This window comes from Chiroxiphia lanceolata, chromosome 2 (genome assembly GCF_009829145.1).
Source record: "Chiroxiphia lanceolata isolate bChiLan1 chromosome 2, bChiLan1.pri, whole genome shotgun sequence".
Taxonomy (NCBI): domain Eukaryota; kingdom Metazoa; phylum Chordata; class Aves; order Passeriformes; family Pipridae; genus Chiroxiphia; species Chiroxiphia lanceolata.
In genome coordinates, this window is record NC_045638.1 from 88,663,631 (window position 1) to 88,682,998 (window position 19,368).

Consider the following 19,368-nt stretch of genomic DNA (forward strand, 5'->3'; position numbering starts at 1 on the left):
TGCTGACTTGCAAAAAAATAAAAGGTTACAGCTTCGCATATTGTCCTGCAGATGAAAAAGAAAATCTTCGTCATTCAGGAGGAAAGCTTAAGGAAAAAGACATTGTTATATACATTCAGTATAATTCAGAATAACAAAGCACTGTGAAGTACCAGCAGTAAAGTCTAAAAACCGTGGAAATCATTACCATTAACATTGTACAATTTGATATATATTGACATCATTGGGAATATTTATTAGTAAAAGGTATAAATTCAGTAACAATAATATAATACTTACTCTAAAAATGTCCAGGTTTTATTCTGAAGGCTGTATTTCACATACAGTGTATTTTCTTCATTTCCCCAATTTTTAAGGTTTTCTACCTTAGACCCCAGAAGGAAAGAAAAAAGCAGTTTGAGGAAAAACTGCAAAAGCCAGGTTTTTTACAACCTTTCCCATCTCTATTGGCAATACAGTGCAGCATTGGGACATCAGGCCAGGTTCCTCAGCTTGTTGAATCCTGGCTTCCCAAAGACAATTTCACTTATGAAGGTTTTGTTGTTTTTATGCCTAGAATAGCATTTTGGCTTTACTCACCCTGAGTTTGCTTTGGTTTTAGCCTTACACAGAATAGCTGTGCCAGAAACATGTAGAGGAGGGACTGACCTAGTCCTAAAAACCCACACACCTCTTTTCAGCCAGGCTAGATCATAAGTACCCTGATGAACTACTAGAAGGTATCTCATGTAGCTTCCACCAGCACAGCATAGAGACACTTGTTGAGCACAGAGGCAAATCCAGAAGAGCCAACATGTGCAGGCAGCATTTCAAGACGAGCAAGGCAATGCTTTGCAGTAACATCATCTGCAGTTTGGCACTGGTTTCACGCTGTCCAGCAGTGGCCTGCAGGGGGTGAAGTACGTATCTCCACTATGGAGAGGTCTGTGGCTGCCTTCACTCAGACCACCCAGCCACCAGTAGACAGCAGAGACTTATTGACCCAAAATGGTGGCCAACAGATGAGGCCCTTAATACTGTACAAAATATTACTCATCTATCGATGCAGCTTCCTTAATGCAATAAAAAGATATTTAAAGCAGTTTTACAGCGCAGTTAATTTATCATCTTGAGCCAACTGCGCAAAGTTTCATGGCAAGTCAGCAAATTCAGCCTTATTTAAAGTAATTCCTCAGAATAATTTACCAAGTCAACTGATTTTTGACTGTGTGTCCTTTAAACCTCCATCATTTTTTTATTAACACATCTTAAGCTAAATATATAATTAATGACAGATAAAACTATGGCTCTTTGTAACAGGTTTATTGCAAATCAAATTAAAATGTCAAACATACTTTCAAAAAAGGACTTGAAAACCTTTTCATTATCTTTATGATTTCTTAAAACCCATTTAATAAGAGTTCCCTCCACTCTCCAAGGTGTAACATCATTACTTGATGTTCTTCTATCAAGATCAATTACCTTTCAGAATAATATGCTGTAGTCAACAAAAGGTTTTGGGCTCAGAAGAGGAGCAATGGGGTGGAATTCACCAGTCTGTTATACATCCAGTCACATATAATGGTCTTTTTGGCCTTCAAATCTACAAATGTAAAATTACCCCTTCTCTTTCCCCTCCCTTCTCCAAATCAGTAGTAAAAGGATGGCAATCCACATGAGCTGAATCGTGTACTTTAATTACTAGTCTTATGTTTACATAGGCACCAAGTAGTTCAAAGTTGAATGTGCAGTAATTAAAGTATTTCCAGATGTGTTCAGTGATCCTACTCTGTTTTTACAGCCTCCAGCTGCCATATAATTTCCTTCAGTCGCTGTATTGCACACGAAAGTTAACAATTTTATTTCAAATTGTGTTTTTGAACAAGAAATATTCCCGGATGTCAGAGATGGTGTGACCAGCATCTTGATAATGAAATCTCTGATCCAGCAAAACACTTCAAGATGATCCCAACTTTCAATATCTGACTCACTCCCTATTGACTGAAATATCCGAAAACCCAAAAAACAGATCAGAGAATTCCTCAGATAATGTGAACCACATTGCAGAATTATAAATGAGGGGAAAAGGCTTTTCCACTAAAATCTGCTAAAGAAAATGTTCTAATTTTCCTTTTAAAAGTGTGCTGGTTTCCCCTTTTGTCCCTAGCAGGCTATATAATACGATTATTTATCATAGTTGTGTTTTACATTGCTAAGTGAATACCAAGGACCCTTGAGTTCCAAACTTATGTTGCAGATGAAACAGAAATAACAGCATTATCAACACACAAGTAGAAAGTTCTTAGCACTGGAGGGGGGGGAGAGGAGGGGTGAAAAGTGAAAATCTAATCTCCACCCTGGCAATGCCTGAGTGCTCCTGCCCATCTCAGCAGGAAAATTACCAATGGAGCAAGCAGCAAAGATGATAGAAGAGGTTTGTCATGCAGAGGGATGTGCTGCAAGCAAGGGAGCACAGCTGTAAAATTGTTAGGATGAATAAATTTGTGCACAAGGCAAAAAAACCCATCCTACAAACTCCAAAAAGCTTAGCAGCAGCTAACAACCTGACAAACCTTCTTCTTTTCCTGATTGGTTTTGATAGGCCCTAATTAAAATGCTATCTGGCAACTTTCCGTGAAATCAGAAGAGCTTAAGAGAGTCATCTCTCATGTTTTCATGTCTCAGGCTCTGAGCCATTCCCCTCCACACAAACCAACCCCACCCACTCAGGAGATTAAATATAACAGTCCAGACAAGATGAAATGCAGTGCTCCTACAGTTTTATTTGATTTATTAAAAGGAGAGAAGCAACCAAGTGGGAGGATATGCTGGTTTTGGCTGGGGTAGAGTTAATTTTCTTCATAGTAGCTGGTATGGGGCTGTGGTTTTGATTTGTGCTGGAAAGAGCATTGATAAAACAGGGATGTTTTCCTTGCTGCTGAGCAATGCTTACACAGAGTCAGGGCCTCTACTGCTTCTCACTCCTCCCAGTTAGCAAGGAGGCTGTGGATGCACAAGGAGCTGGGAGAGGACACAGCCAGGACAGCTGACCCCAAATGACCCAAGTGACATCCCAGACCATATGGTGTCATGCTCAGCATGTAAAGCCAGGGGAAGAAGGAGGAACAGGGGGACATTTGGAGTGATGGTGTTTGTCTTCCCAGGTCACTGTTATGTGGGATGGCTGAACACCTGCCTCCCCATGGGAAGTGGTGAATGAATTCTTTGTTTTGCTCTGTTTGCAAGCATGGCTTTTGCTTTCCCTATTAAACTGTCTTTATCTCAACCCACGAGTTTTCTCACTTTTACCCTTCCAATTTTCTCCCCCATCCCACCTGGGGGGAGTGAGCAAGCATCTGTGAGGGGCTGAGTTGCTGGCTGGGCTAAACCATGACAGAGGAAAAAAGGTCAAATGTTCTGGAGCCTTGTGAAAAGCTAAAAGCATCACTCTTGATTTCCAACATTACTTTCCAGTTGCTGCTGAGTGTTTTCAAGAAGACATTAAGGTACATGAGGGGGCTGGAGTGACAGAGGAAGCCTGGGTCACCTAAGGAAGCTGATGAGTGGAGGGAAAAGATGACTTTTCGATTGCCAAGTCAGCATCTGTGAGAGACTGAATTGTTAAGAGTTAATGACTTAACAATCAGATATTTACAAAAGCAGCAGGTGCTTTGCTGAGGCCAGGTTTGCAACCCCAAATTAAAGGGAAGGAGGAGAGTTTTTTGTGTATGGTGGCAAAACCTCTGACCTGAATAAGACAGAGCAGGTGCACACCCATCACCAGAAGATGACCCTGACAAACAAACCTTTGTTTAGCAACAAGCTGGGGTTTGAGCCAGATAAGGCAAAAGGCCAATAAGAAGCAGATCCTGCGAGGTGGGGTAATGCTTTTCATCTTGCCAATGTCTTCCCTTACACAACTGGCTCAGGTATAATACTCCTCCCCGCCCCAGGAAGGTATCAGGACATTCACATGCAAACCTGAAAGTATTCATCCCTTCTGATGGGGCATGCCTGGCTCAACTACACAGGTGTGAGAAACAGCTGTTATGCCTTAGGAGGTGTCATAAGCCATCAAAGATCCCCCAAAATGCCCTCAGACTCATTCCTCCCCTAGACTCATTTCTGGGGCCTTCCACCAGACGACTGTGCATATCAGTCAGTTCACAGTGCTATATCAGTCAGTGTAAAACTCCAGCCCCAGGGGATGTACTTGGATGTTCCCACCCGCATCTAAATGTATATTAACTCATTCAACTTTGTGTTTTGTGGGTTTCCCACATCCCCAATGGATCAAGACTGTGGCCATCACTTTGACCAATGGACATCTGAATTGTAACAATCAAGTCTTGTCTCTGGATCCATGGGTGGTGATATCTTTTCTCTCTGCTATCTACTCTTTCTTTCTTCTCCTTATGTATTTTCTTAAGTGATATTTTCATACTTTTGTATTGCTATATTTCTACAGATAATAACCAAAACAGCTACACACCAAGAAACAGTTAAGACAGACACTGTTCATGTTAATGGTCATGTTAATCAAGTAGGTAAAGAGAAGATAAAACTTGGGGTCTCTAATGCAGATCTGTGTCCCCTTGTGGACCACCAGGACATGGGTCTGCGGGTCCCCACGGTGACAGCCAGGACTTCGTGATGGGGGTCCACACTGTACCCTAGTGCCATTGCAGCAGGAATCCTATGGCAACCATGGGGGTCCTCGACGCTTGCCTCTGATGAACTTCGTGAGGTCCCTGGCAGCCCATTTCTCCAGACTGGCCAAGTCCCTCCCTTGCTACTTGTCACCTGCACAGCCACCCTCAGAGCACAGCCATATTCCCCATGAGGCACCCATCTCCCTGTCACATGGGCACCTGTCCCCACTCAGTAATATTGCCAAGGTTGAATGATCCCAATGCTGAGTTGGACACCACCTGAGCAGGTGCTAATTCCCAAACATAAAGGATGGCTGTTGGCCCAAGCTACACTTTACTCTCATGCTGTGTTTGGCTACCAGTCTGTCATCTCTCTCCTCAGCAATGGTCAGCCAGATGCTCTTTCCATGAGTCAGAGAGAGCTGTGGCCTTGCCTTGAAGGGAGGATGGAAAAGCAACCTAAGTACAGGGAACCCGGGCAACTCAGTGTCAGCAAGACAGAGCACTCACAGGAGATCTTGGCTACTGATGATCCTGCTGTGCGTGACGTTGTGAGTGACTTCAGGAAGGTCACCAGAAGACACAAAAATTATATCCTGCAAAAAAAAAATGTTCATTAATACCCTAATAACTTTTTTGGTCTGGATTTGAGCTGGTCCTCCTGGCTCTGGGTCCTGGTCAGATGCTCCAGCAGAGACCTTTCATCTCAGTCTACTCTCCAGACACAGCACTCTGCATTTAGCCTCCACACCTTCCCTCTGGCTCCCACCCTACTGAGCCTATCTGCTCTCGGTTTCACTCTTTAGAGGACACAGTGATCAGCAAGTGAAAGAAAAACCCCAAATGTTTGGCATGGGAATTTTTTTGATCATGTCATGTCACTTGAAAGCACTAGAGACCTACAATCTTCACTAACTGAAGTCTTTCGAGGATGCTGTGCCCCTGAGCCAGACCTTCTTGGCACTTTAGAGGTCAATCAGCATCTGTGTCTTCAGATCAGCTTGCTTGCATGTGACAAACTTATCTTCAGAGCCCTAAATCCTCTCAAAGCTTATCACAGGTTCATTTTCTCCATGTATTCCATCAGGAAGCACATCCCTTCCTCCCATGTGGAGTAGGGGAACAAAATGTCCTCAAATTTATGATGGTGAACTCACATGCAAAAAAATAACAAAAATAACTTTAGGGTACATTAGCTCTTACTAGGCAATGCTTTTGCAAGAGCAAAATCTTGTGATGGGGGACAACACAATACTGCCCATCATATCATCAAACAACAAAACTGAACCTCCTTTGAAACATGGTTAAACTGATTTCTCAAAATAATTAGGTTCTTCACCATATGGAAACCATTTTAATTCAAGAGAGAGCTCTACCAAATGTATTCTTATGGTTGTTAAACTGGGCTCACAGACACATGGGTATACTATAATTTCATTTTGACTCCTTCTTATACATGCCTACAAAGAGATTCCAGTCAGTATTATGCTCGTTCATGAGGGCATCACACAGAGATCATCTTCACTTTCTTGGGAACAATGCAAAATAAAACCTTTGTCCTTTGTAACTTGGTACATGAACATAAAGCAAAGGACGAATTAGATGGGCTAAACTCATAGACCCATCCAGCTGCAAAGAGTAATAGTTCCTGATGTCCTGATTCACAGCCCAAGGAAGATAATTTTCTGCTGTATCACTCAGCTGATGCCAGGGCCATACATGGTTATATACATGGTTATATCCATGACTTCATGGTTATATTCATAATTTTTGGGATCTGGCAGACTCTTTCTTTAATCAAGGCATTGACAGGCTGACATTACTGCAATCTTGCAGTGGTGTAAGTATAAAATCAACAGATAATACAAAATGGAGACTCTACTCCCATACTGAATTTATAAATGGAAAATACAAAGCTTTGTGTAAGTCAACATAAAAAATGGAGTCCATAACTTGACACACATACATTCAGATTGGTCACATGAATATGTTTCTAAGAGATGTGCTACAAACTCAAGCAAAAATTATGAACTTTACACAGACGTTCATGGCTGATGTGCTTTGTGCTTTGTTATGCAGAAGGTGGGACTATGTAATCATAGCTGTGTCTTTAAAATCTATAAATACAGAGCTCCCCTTGTGATTAAATCATCATACACCTCCAAGAGGAAAGGGAGTTATTGTCTCCCCTTTATGGAGAGGCAAATTAGGCACAGCTTTACACCAGTCATAATTATCTTCTCCACCTATGGGTTCATAATGGTTCACTGTGTGGAAAAACTCTGCTGCGCGAGTAATTTGCAAAAACGACCATGACTCATTTTTAACCTATCCCCATGACAAAATAGCCCAAAATGTGTAGTTGTAGACATGCCCTTTCAGATATCAGCAGGAAGGCTCCAGAGAAGGGGATGGAAAGACAGATGCAGTCCCAGCGTGTTTCTAGGGGGCTGGAGAAAGTAAGAGGGTGGTTCTGCCTGTGAACCCTCCACTGTGCTCTGAAGGATGTAGGAGATGGGCTCTCCCTTCAGTCGGAAAGGTATGGGGAGGGCAGGTAGCTCCTGGGCTGCAGGCCTGGCAAGCCTTCAGCCCAAGGCACACTGAGAGGAATGGTCTGAACATAAGGAGCTGCCTCTCATCTCCAGTGTGAATTGCAAAGGGATTTTGTGTTTCACACAGCCACTTCTAAAGAGGGGAATGCTTGCTATATAATTTGGATTTCATATGCCAGGCCTCTGCAAAGACTCTGGATTCTCATCAGAAATGCCTCATAGAAAGAAAGCCTGCAGGGAAGGGCTATTTTACTTGCTTTTGAATTTTAATAGCAGACTATTTTGTACTGTTACCAGGCGCCTTGAAAGCGTCTGGATTCTCTAGAGAAAAAGATCCCCAGGAGACTTGTTCCTCTTGTTTTTTGTGCAATGCTCTGTATGGGGATGGTGGTCTATAAAAGTCGACATGTTCTAGACCAAAAATCACTATAACTGGGTTTCACTTTACCCATGTTAAATGACATTGGTGACTGTAGTCCATTTATTGCGGAACAGACACGATGATCAGTGTGCTATGACAAAAAGAAGAGTAAAGAGTTGGTATGGGACAAGAGGTCTTGGGATATTTGGAATAGAGGCCTTGAGTTTCTGTGTTAGATTTGTGATGGAGAGGACTTCGGGCAGGAAGAGATCTAGGGGATTACACTACAAAGGGCTCTGGGCAGGAGATATTGGCCATTCCCTAACCCTCCTAACCTAGAAAGTCTCAAATGGGAACCCATCTAGAGGCAAGAAAAAAACCCCTGAGAACCCTTCTCTTACCTCCTTTTGCTGTGGGAAGTATGCTCAGTCTCCAGAGTGGATCTCTCCTTTCTTCTGTGGAGGATCTCAGCATTGTTGCTGGAGGATCTGGTTTAGAAGGAACCCAGAGATTGGTTTAATCTCTAATGTTGGTGTCTACATGCAGGTATCTACATTAGCCACATGTATGAGTTTCTGCTGAAGTACACGAAGAGCTAGTGAGGGCACTTGTGGAGCTGGGAGAGCAACTGAGCCTTGCAGATGCTTCCATACAGGTTGAACTGCTTCCTGTTCTCCATGGGATGTATTGACTTGAAGCTCTGTTTAACTGCCCACACATATGTGGTCAGTGCATTTGAAATGTTCTGGTGTCCTACCGGGTCTTCAGTTGCTAATCCAGGAGTGTGTAAGTATCTCACAGGTTCTGTGGTGGACTTATGATCCTTCTTTCAGATGTCCCAGGTACCCTATAGCCTCTTTACTGCACTAAGTGCACCTATGCAATGCAATGAGCCTTAGACCTCCACTGACTGAAAAAAAATCATGTAATAACGGGCATCTAATCTAGGCCAGCCCCCTGGGCTTCCTCCATCATCAGTGCAGGGAGTGCTGACATGTTCACCCCATCACTCAGTCACACCACTTTCTGCACTGCATCTTCTCCAGCACAGCCACACAGCATCCTCTCGCCTACAGCCCATGGTGGCCTCTACCCAGCCTTCAAGCAGTCTGTCCTTGTCACCCATCAGACCCAAAGGAGTGACCTGTCCCAGGGACTTCTCTCAGTGTGTGCTGCTGAATGACAGCTCGTGTCAGAATGTGGCCCCAGGGAGTGAGACAGCTGCTGAGCCTGTGAAGTTACCTTTTCCTTTTTCTATTGACGCCTGCAAAGCAGCAAAAGGCATCAGTCCTTGTATGATCAAGAGTACAAACAGGGAATATTAACAGTAATATTGTAGACAAATTCTGCTCTACAACACTGACACTCAGGAACTACAGTGAGCTGGCTTAGCAAAGGGCAAACCTGAGTCTTTAACAACTGCAAAGCTTTTTGGTCTCCACTAAACAGCCTTATCTAATTAATCCTCATCTCCCCCATGGAAGATGGGGGAAAAATTATGGAGCAGGAAATAAAACCACAAAAAGGTTAAGTATAATGTCTCAATCCACCTGGAAAATTATAATCAAATTCAGGACTAGACCTCTGGACCACTTGACTCCAGGCCAGTTCCTAATCCAACCTGAGCCTTTTGCCTGGTGCTGCAGGAAAAAACACACTGCTTCTGGGCTTAAGTGAGTTTTGCTGCCAGCTAGAGGACAGCAGCCTCCAGGGTTGTCTAAGCCCCTTTTGCCAAAACTGAATTGTAGAGTGCCTTATGCAGTTTTGCTTGATTTACTTTGTTCCTTTGATGTGCAAGGATTTAGTGACATGCTTAGCAATACGGTAGCATGAGACACATTGCATAAAATCAAATCACTGCTGGGGCAGATGCTTCCAGATTTAAAAGCTCGATTGGTACCACAGACACGTAGCTGCCTAACTGCAGGCTGTTTCTCCCAAGGGTCAGCCTTGGGGGAACTTGGGGGAACGTGGGGGCTTTTCAGGACCCCTTTTAGTCCCAAAACTGCAGTAACAAGGCTTAGAAGTCATCCTTTCAACCTCAAGGTGAATGTTTTAGGTCAGCAGTAGCTGATCTATAACATTCAGGCTGTACCAGTGTCTCTGAAGGACTGCTTTCAACTCTGATTCAGCAGCAAGTGCCACCCTTCTCCCCTCCCTTCACCACTCTGACAGCTGTGGACATGGCCAGGATGACCTAGATACTTGTCACCTCCAGGCTGGATTTTACCTTGATTCACAGTTTTTAAAATAGGACAGGAAACAGATGGACAGATTCTAGCTTGTTCACATAGGAACTGCTTCATGCTCTGGGACATGTCAAGTGCTGTTCAAGGTCCTCTGCTGGTAATGGGCCAGCTCTCAAACACAGCTAGACTCTTCCTGTTACCCATCAGTCACCCACCTGAGCCTAGGGACAGAGCAGCTCCCAAATCTGTGGATGACGCTTGTGACATCAGGGAAAAAGTGTAATCAGTGACTTCAGTGGGAATGAGGTATCTGCATGGTTGCTTATGAATATTACGCCTACAGCTGCAAGAGCTTAAATATCTTTCTCAGATTGCTTATGCTATCCCTTCCTCTCCTCTCCCCTCCCCTCCCCTCTCCCTTCCCCTTTTCCCTCCCCTCCCCTTCTTTCCCTTTGCCCCATCATCAGTAACTAGTCTAAGTGACTCATCTAAGCTTTCCCTTCATGGCCAACTGAGAGACAGAAGATTCTTTGGTTGCCTCCTAACTCCTATTTTAGATAATCTTCTTGGAAAGAGCAGAACCATTTCAGGGAGTTATATACTTGACTGTTTTGTCATATGGAGATCCTATACTGCCAGCTTAGTTTGACTGCCTAATATTTAGATAGTTACAATGAACTGGAAAGCATCATTCCCTAAAATCCTCCATTTCCACCATGGGAACAATAAGAGCATGACACCAAAGAAACAATATCCTCTTCTCTCCTTCATCCAGATGTAAGATGGAGACTGAGTGATCAGAAATTAAAATGCTAGCTGTTTTAGTTTTTCCATCATGATGCACTGCAACAGCCCCTTAGGGCTGTGATCCTGCACGGTTCTAGTCAGTAGGAGCAGAGGGCCAAGGACCAATTATGAAAGGCTACCAGTATCTGCAGGTTATCACCGCCTTTGAGATTAAAAATTATACTGCAAGTAAAACAAAGGCAACAACCACAACCTCTATAGGAAAAAACAGGTAAGCTTCTCCTAGTCACTGACAAGAAGCTTGAAATGCATTTTCTAGTTTTGCAATATCTGAAAGATTCAAATGGTCTTGGTATCAACCCTGCTCTTGTTTTGACAAGAACAAAATCCTGGACCATGCCCAAGAGCTGCAGGCATTGAAGATTGCTGTTGGGGATGCAGGTTTGAGAATTTTGTAATGAAAATTCTCCTTGTGAAATATTGTCCCAGAATCTCCTATGAAACTCCAAATAAATCACACAGAATGTCTCCTAAATTGTCCTGGCCTCTCCTAAAAACATAGATCATACCCTCCTCACAGAATACCTTTGTACAGATCAGAGACCTGCTTCAGTTAATCATCAGACAAGGTCCATGTGTTTGTGCAGCGCTCTCTGCCAGACCACAGCCTGAATCAGCCTCCTTCATAGCATCCCAGGTACAGAAATTGCCTATTTGATAGACTCATGTGTCAAAAATCCATGACTTCTCCTTCTTGTTATCTGGTAAAGGTATTCCTGATAACAATATCATTTATAATTGAATAATTATATTTAAAAAATCCCACATTTCACTCTTTAGCTAATTATCTCAATTATCTGACCTATATTCCACTGAGAAGTAATTATTGCATGTGCTAAAATCCATCCATCTATCCATGCATTTATTCATCCTGTCTAAAGTATTTATACTCATATTTAGGTGCAAGTTCCCAGTTATCATAGAAATCGTCCCCTCAGGAACCACCTATCCCTTGGGAACTCAGCTCTATGTCTGTTGCCTGTACCTGTAGTGTCCCTGTTGCACTAAATAAGGTGGATTTGGAGAGCATAAGCCAAGTTTAAAACAAAAGCATCGAGTAAGTGTGAGAGAGAAAAAATCTTAAAAATAAGATGGGGATGCTGGAGGTGATAAAGCAGGAAAACACACACAACAAGTAGCTCCACACAAAAAGTTGAAGTTTTGACTTAAATATCGTATTTGTATATAAACTGTCAGATAAATAAGTAGGTAAAGAGTTTAAGGGCTATTGTTTTGGGGCACCCAGCCGTGAACTGCCTGGTACAGTAGTGGTAACTGCCTTGGCTTCAGAGCAGTCTTTGGTGTGTTGTTATGAGACTTCTACTGTCATCTAGTGACAAAAGTGAAGAAGTAGCCGAGAAAAAAAGGAAAATCGAGATGAAAGAAATGTCCGCACAAGTTGTGATGGGAGAAGCAGAAAACTGTGCAGTTTGAACACCTGGAGTTCACTATCAGCAGTGAGGTCTCACCTGTACATTCAGAGCAAGCTGAGATATTTTTAAGATGTCCCATCCATCATTGCAGGATTGCTCTAACTCCTCAAGGATTGCCTACAGCCAATATGGCTCAAATGGGCACATCTACCCACAGAGTCTTTGCCATCCAAGACTGCCATCACAAGCACTGTGGGCATGTACATAGGCTATTTTAGATGTCTACTTCAGGATGGGGCATCTTCCTCCCTAGAGGAGCTTATTTGTCCCCAACAGCTATGATGGGAGTGAGAACAACATCTCTGATGTAGACACCTCCATGGCAGCACTCTGGAGTTAAGCAAGAAGACTGGTGTCCCTCAACTGGAAGGTGACACTCACCTGGAGAACAGGTCAGAATTTCCCCTGAAACCTTGTTGTTCCTATCTCCATTTTTGTTGATTTTGCAGGGAAAAAGCTCAAACTGGCCACCCCACAGAGCAGCTGACCATGAGGTGGTCTCTTTCTTCATATGTAGGAATGAGCTTCTCCAGCCTTTTGGAGAACATGGGGACATGTCCCCTGTAGGGACCTGCTGGAAGCAGCAAAGAGCATCGTTGGCAGCTGGGAGAGGTTGAAAGCAGAAGAAACTACCTGGAGTGAAATGAGGCACGAGGAAAACAAGAGCTGATGATGCATACACACAGAAGGAGACATCAGAAGGTCAGAGTTTAAATCCCATGTGTGACCTTGACCTTTTGTGTGATTTAGGACAAGTTGTTTCACCAGTGTAGCCTAGCAGAACAGCAGGATACTGGCTTCCCATGGGAACTCTCCAAAGGCATTAAAGTTTGGTGATATAGAACACCACAGTGATGCTGGTTACAGTAGCCTGCAGACACTCCAATTTGAAAAAAAAATTGTGTTTCACCAACAAAGGGCTGGTTTCCTCTCTCCCCTTTTAAGATATTATGGATGTACAGTGCTTAGAAAATCTTAGTTTTTCTCTTGTCAGCAGGGCTAAAGTAACTGAATCTGAAATTTGCCTTAGTTTGCCTTTCCCTCACAATATTCTCCAGCTGTGTTGCAAAAGTGGGTATGAAATGCAACCAATGCTGCCCTGCTCTGCTGATAACAAGCCTGCAGTTCCTTCTGTATCTCTGTGAATCACTCCATTAGGTTCACAGACCTGCCAAAGGATATTTCAGAGATTTCCTCTGAAGTCTTGAAAATAAAATATAAAGCACCATCAATCATTCCTCATGACAGCTTCTTTGTCCATGAACTATTTCCATTTATTAGAAAACATCTATTTAAAGGCCACAGTGCATGGGAGAGGGATAGGTATTTAAAAAAAAAAAAGGCACTTTTTTATCCTAATGTCAAAACAGTCTTTTTTTCTTTGTTTTCCTGTTAGAGTCACATATTTGAGCCACAGCCACGCCTTGAACAAGGCGGGAGCATTATGGATGCTCAACAAGGTCCCAGCTTCTAGGGCACCACACTAAGGGCAAAGACCCGGCTTTCACAGCGGGTAACTTTTCACTCACACGATCAGCAAGCAAAGCTCAACAACAAGCCCTGAAATGATTGAGAAATGCCATTCTGAGCCAGATGAGGTCCCAGTGTGAGCTCAGAAAGGATAAGCTCATGCTGGGAGCTTAAACCACAGGGGGTCTGAAGAACATGAAGTTCCTTGAGACTGGACAATGCTGGAGACTACACTGAGCTTCAGCAGAGACACAGGTTCATGCATCCAAACAAATTCCTTGTGCTACCCCATAAAGTAGCAGAAAATCAGCTTCCATCTATGTATTTACAGGCAAAGTGGGATATTTCTGAGCAGGATTAAGGGCTTTTAGGCTGTACTACTGGTAAAAGCAAGATGAGGGTAGGGCCGAGGTCTCAGCTTGCCCTATTCTTTACAGTCCTCCACAGCAAGGAGGCACAACATCTCTTTGCTAAGAAGGTGTTTTCTTACAGTCAAAGGGATGCTGAAAGAGTAGGCAATGCACATCACCTTGGAAGGTGCTGCAGGGCCCCCCAGCCCCAAATGTTCGATATCTGCATGGAGAAGTGGAAAGACGTAGTACACGGTAAACAAAGGCAACATTTCACAGCAGCATGTGGTACAGGCAGCTCACCTCAGGTAAATATGCCATGGATGACTAATAAAAAACACTCCATTCGCTTGAAGCAGAGGCTGTCATGGAAACCCTGGCAGTGAGAGGCATCATTTAGGGGATTTGATTAGAAGTGACGGAAGAAAAGTCATAGTTTCCTGGGAAGCATCAGGATTCAGAGATTAAACACAACAAGCAGGGTTGAAGCCTGGGCTCATGAACTTTTCAGCAGGTTGTGCCCATTTAGCCCAGGATGTACTTGCAGTTTTGCAGTGCCTTCAGTCCTGCAAACTGGAGTGGATTTTCCTCTTAGACCTGTTGAAAGGGTATAAACCCTGCAGGACAATAAACATCTCTGTATGTTAGTACTTAGGCTACCGTGGGGGAGACTCTTTGTAATCATGAAAAGGTAGTTGTTGCATATATATCCACCACGAGGTTTTGCAGGAGATCCAAATTTCTTTTTCTTCCTTTTGGCAGAAGAAAAAGAGGTGGAAGAACTCTATGCACTCTCCCTCCGAAATGCGATCCAGAAGGTCATGGCCAGTGATATACTCTCTCCAGACCAGCATCCCTCAGTGCTGAAGGCTCAGGGAAACTCTATGCTTTCCATTTGATCTGAATTAACACTAACTACCTTTTTCCAAAGCTAGATTTATCCTCTCCTCACTGAAAGATCGCTAATCAGAATGCTCATTTTGCTCTGCCAGCCCGTGGACGTGCAAGCACCCTCCTCCTGGCACTCATTGATGAGGTTTATGTCTTAATTGGCATCCCCCAAGCCACTCCAGCATGAGGGCAGACAACCCGATAAATGTAAGAAACTGCCCTTCCTCTGGTCCTTTTTCCACCGTGCTTCCCGTTCCAGGCAGCCTGAGCTGTTTTATCACTTTCTCCAAAGGAAAATGCTGCTGAGTCCCCAAACCTCACAGCAGCAGGGCACTGTAGATAAGGCAGGGAAAATATTTCACTCGCAAGGAAACTGTGCTCATCTCGCACTAACATCCTTGTCCTCTGGAATCCAAGGCAATAATTACAGCAATTTGTAGATAATTATTTGTTAATTAAAAACAGGCTTGCTGGGTACAGTTACCAATTTCCTCCACTGGCTGCATAGGGCTGTGCAAGGAGACACCAGGGGATTGTTGGTTTCATAAAATCGTTTGTTTGTTCAGTTCAGAAAAAAAGCCCCCAGTGGGTCATCTCCCACCTCTCTTCATATCCTGGCAGGTCTGATTCATTCCCCTAAGACATCCCCAAGAGATCCATGCCTGGCTTTCCCATGTGATTTCCAAAGAAGGTGTCTGCTGCATTCCCCCACTGCAGCCTGTTTCCTCAGCTAATTTAATGACCCTGTGCTCACACAGGCTCATTTCCAGCCACATTTAAATGAATAGCTCCTAAAGAAGGAGTTGTGACTCCAAGCTGAGGTCATGAGCCTGAAAGAAGCTCACCTCTATCCCAGGTTTATATGAGCGGTAATAAACAAACAGTGTGCAGACGGAGTTACAGCTGAGAACAAACTCAAGCTGCTGGTTTAAACAGTGCTGTTGGGGCAATTACTCTGCCCTCGACTGGGCAGCCTGGGGTTCATGGTATCTTCCAAGACATAGTTTTTAGGCCAGCTGTGAGAAGAAGCAATGACAGGATTTCAGATGTCCCCCACTAAATACTGCATCCACGAGGAGTGTGTCTTGGGATGATGGCTCTCCTGAATATGAGGATTTTCAATCTTCTGAGTCCTCTGTCTCTGTTTCTCCTATGGAGCACACATTCTCCTGGGACCACCACATCCACCAGCCTGCCCCAGGGTCCCCCACAGAACCATTCCAGAACCAGGAGGAATTATTTAGCCCTGGAAGCAGGAAAATCACATCACTTCTGATCTACTGCCAGATTAAGCTAGCTCTGGGCAGTCACTTCAGATGTCCCTTCTTCTGTGGCACTGAGGAAACAGCTCATGGAGATCTGAGAGCTGGCTCTGTGGGTTGTACACAAAAATAGTACCAGTAGCACCAGCATAAACCATCATGGAAAGGCAAGTCCATGGGGAAATATGATGAGAAGAGAAAGTGAGCAGCCTCCTTGTCCTGGTTGTAGCAGAACAGTTTGGACACATGATGACAAGGATGGGACCAAGGAATAACATGGCCATTTTGTCATCATGTGCCCAGAAGCAGATTGTTCCCACCCCCCTTGGCAAAACAGTGGCATCAATGAGAACAAACTAGTGATAATGGGGAGGGGAAACAAATTAGGCTGTCAATATCTTCTTCATGGAAATAATCTCAAGGTTGTTAGTCACACAGGGCTGGCTTCGTCCCTTTAATTTTCTCCTGTACGTGGGCTTTCGTGTTTCTCTCATCACCTTAGTGGCCGAGTACCTGCACCATGTGCAGAGGAATCACAATTAAGCAAAGTGGCTGGATGTCATGATATATGGGACTATGTCTCTGCTTCAGCGGCGCAGAAAGCTAATGAAGAGCCGGGATTAAACATCAGGTTAATTAGTACCTTTAATTAGCTCTCAGTTATTAAATCCTTTCAGACCCTTAGATAAATTGCTCAAAGTACAAAACATTCCTTAGAAATGCTATTATTTACTCCCCTCTTCTCTCTCCAGGTAGGTACAGGGCTGGAAAGCTCTAGCTTTCCATCCTGCTGCTTAATGCAGGAGTAGAGGCCATCCAAGCCTCAGTGGCCCAGCATCAGTCTCTGAGACTACCCTTAAATTTGCAAGTCTGTCAATTTGCAAATTCACAGTTCTTCTGAGGGGGGACAAGGCAGTACCCTGCCAATGTGGGCAACAGTAGGAGGAAAGAGAATAATGTTGGGGAAAAAAAGCAGCGAGTAAGAGCTTCTCTTAACTCAGAGAGACCCAAACAGATTCAGAGGTTTGCTATGGACTTAGTCACCCAGCAGCATCTTCTTTTCCATGCCAACTTCCTCTGTGGTTGCAGCAGACAACCGTGGCAGACTTGCAGGAAAAAAGAGCAGGAACTTCTCACACAGGCTTTGGAGCATTGCCAGTCACCATGCCAGTTAGACTAAAGGACAGGAAAAGCTACTCTAGGCTCTCGTTAGGAGAATCTCCCATATTCACCTGCCTGAATAATTTTCCTGTGATTTCCACCCCAACATCCCATGCTAACCCACCACAGACAGCTACTAAGACCTATGGGGTCAGCTGACCTTCAGAGAGCCCATAGCAACACTGCCAGAGGCTGTTTTGGTAGAGGATTTATTCATGGCAGAGGAATCCAGTTTCTGAGATCACCTTGGAGACCACCAGGAAAGATATCACCAAACAATGACTTACCCAGTACTTGTTTGTAATTCTAATAACCATGAATTATTAGAAAGCAGAAAGTAAAGGCTGGGATAAGATGCTGTTACTCAGCAAACCCAAATTCTGAGAACAAGAATGCAGCTTTCTGGAAGATAACGTCTCTCTTTTTCCCTCTGTGCAGTTTCAAAGGAAAGGTATTTAATCCTTCCAAAAATAAGTATGAATGTATTTGCTTCTACAGTCTACAAAATATGTCCGTATCAAAGCAATGTGGAGACATTTGGGAATGAAGTAGCCAATTTGATACTCACATGAAACCATGACCATAGCCGAGGACCATATCTTAGAGAACTGGGCTGACCTTTCAGCAGCTGATGGTAGTTCTAAAATGACTTCTCATCACTGAAAGCCCAATCTAACATCAGTTAAAATAATTAAAAGCTATCACTGGCTTCTGCCAATATTGGATTAGACCATATGAAACCCGCACGAATGCTGGGAACCCAAGGACATTATCATGGTAAATCTAAATTCTAGCCTGAAACATTACAGGCTTTAAAACATTTCTCTACAGCCCCATTAAGAACAGGTTTATTCTTAGCTCATGAATAATTCACTTTTTTTCTTCTGATAGATGACAAGTACCACCACAATGAAACCTAAGCCCAGCACAAAGACCACTGTTCCAGCCAAATTTTTGCTCACAGCAGATCCAGAGCATGTTTCTGTTGGAAGAGCAGTCCAGACAGTAAAGGCCTGGGCATAGAGATTGCTTCCCCCCAAAAACATCTCTTCCTGTTTCTTGCTGTCCCCATAGAGCTAGAAGCAGTTCTCATCAACACTTTTTTATCTCCCCATTTCCAGTCACTTACCCTGGGTCATGGTGATGGGCACTGGCAGGCTGACATGATCCACCTGGCATGCATAGATATCCTCTTGCTTAGGCAGGACATTCAAAATGACCAGGATCTGGAAAGACTAATCTCCCTTCAGGAGCTGATCCTCCTACACAACTTTGTCCATCTCCTCCTGCTCATTTTTGAACCACTTGATCATTGTTTCAGAAGGATAAAACCTTGTTGCAGAACAAACAGCTAGCTGGGGCAGCCCCACAGCTCTGTTTCCATGGGAGAAATTTTCACTTTGCGTTTAACTGAAAAAGAGAGAGATGAAGAGTTCCGGCCAATTCTCCTCAGGAATCATTCCTAGCAACAGGACCTATGGATATCATACAGATTTCTCCTTCAAACCATTTGTCAATGCATCCTTTGTTCCAGATGCACTGCCTTCAACATGACCTCACATTACACATCTCCCAGCCACATTCACCTTTAATCCTCTTTCTTTCTTCCCTCAGTGAAGCACCATCTCAGAAGATGAACTGTACTTCTACCAGAAACATCTGTTACGGACATTTCACATCACCTAAACCCAGCTAGGAGTATAGAAGAACCATTATTTCTCACCATCCTTTAAACCTCCCTCCCTGCAGACACCCTGACAACCCATGTCCTGCTTCCCTGCTAAAACTGATCTGATCCACTGAGAGCACCAGTGCTCTCTGGAGAGCTTTTAGAAGGGCTCTGCTCTGCACTGAAAGAAACAAACTCTACATTCAGACAACTCCATGTCTTTGCTAATGCCAGAAACATCTCCAAAACACACAGTTTACATACAGAGAAGGAAGAATGTTACAAGTTAGCTCCAGCTCTGCATGGACCCATATGGACCTACTCAAACAACCTGAGATCTGGGATCATCCCATCATCATGGTACTGATGTTGCCAAACTGCTGGCCAGTGAAGACAGCATTCAGCAGTGAAAAGAGGATGGGCAGCTATAGGAAATGAGACCTACAACCATGAGATTATGCCATGAGATATGTTGTGAAGGGATTTCCATGAGCTATGTCATGAGACCTGTGGCTAAGGGATTCCCGTGGGCATGATGGCTGAGGAGGTGGCAGGTTATCAGGTGGAGGCTGCATCAGTCAGGTGAAAGAGA